Genomic DNA, 1,502 nt, shown 5'->3' on the forward strand with positions numbered 1-1,502 from the left:
CCTCCTCCTTCCTCTGATCCTCCTTCTCTCTCCTTCTCGATCCGCTTCCGGTTCGAGCAAGGTATCCTTCGACTTTCTCGATCGGCGATCACCACCACCGATTCGGTCACGTTCGCTTCTAATCCTATCGGTAGCACGACTCGGATGAGAAACGGTGCCGACCGCCGAACCGATCGCGATACTGTTACTATTACGATCCGAATAAACGGGATGCTCAGTGTCCGTACAAGGAGGAGTAATCCTCGTTTCCGAGCAACGATACAGAGATAAGAGGGCGTGACGACCACGACAGGAACCTGTTGAGAAGGTAAAATTCGAGTGGGACGGTGACGACGACGATGGCGATGACGACGACGACGACGACGACGGCGACAGGGAAAAGGCATTCTCGCCTAAACCCCCCATTACCAACTACCCGGTGCCGCTGTTTCAGGATCGATCTCACCCGCAAGATGGACCGCCGTAACCGGGTACACCCTGCTCGCGTTTTCGGCCATTCGCGCTTTCGTTTCCACCGATTGCACGTCCACGGGTACGCGCCTCTAATTAAATATCTTTCTTTTTTATTTTCGTCCCCTTGCTTTTCCTCTTTTTCCTTTTTTCTCCTTCCCTCTTCTTCTTCTTCTTCTTCTTCTTCTTCTTCTTTTTCTTCTTCCTCTTCTTCTACCTCGTGACCTTTCCTCTAGCCTCTTCTGGATCTTCTTTCTACTCTTTTGCACGTGTAGTTATTCTGTATCTTCATTAGCGTGTTACAACAACCTTATCTTAATTTTTCGCTTCTTCCCTTTCTTCCGATTCTCCAAAGACCGACTTCGACTATTCGACTACTCGACTGATTTTTACATGGGACACGAAATCGTTGACCCGAATCCCTCGATACGACAGTACGATCGTATATTGTTCTAACGGGAGGTCGATCTTCAAAATCGCCCACTAAGGTCTTCTAGACTTTCTCGGACACTTTCTATGCGTACCTAATGTTTCACTACGGCTAAGGTCCTCGGAATGATGCACCATTTAAAGGCTTGAAACGACAGCACGTACAACGAGCGGCATTTGAGCCGATTTCTAAGTAGAAAGCCTTTCGATGATCGACGAACGGTTCTCCGGATCGAGTCCCTTGCGATCTACGCGTTGTCTTCTCCTCTCTTTCACTCGCCTAATGTCTCTTTATTGTCCGTGGAAAATCGGCTGCGATTCTGACCGAAGCGTGCTCCAGACATGTCCTTTTGGAATTGTCAAATTCCTCGCGCACATCCTTTTCGATCTATGCGATCAGATTGAAAATTCGAGACAAGGTGGTCGGCGTTTTAGCGAGAATCAACGAAAATTCTATTTAACTAATCGACAAACTACAGCGATCGGCCTTTACTTTTCTCGTATTCTCTTACTTCTCCTACTTAGGTTCCCTTTCTTTCCTCTCTTTTGCTTTGCTCGCCGGTATCATCCACGATAACGACGAAACGCCAAAGGATCCCTATAACGACCGAGGCACGCTTGTC

This window comes from Bombus impatiens, unplaced genomic scaffold, assembly GCF_000188095.3.
Source record: "Bombus impatiens unplaced genomic scaffold, BIMP_2.2 scf_0765, whole genome shotgun sequence".
Lineage (NCBI taxonomy): Eukaryota > Metazoa > Arthropoda > Insecta > Hymenoptera > Apidae > Bombus > Bombus impatiens.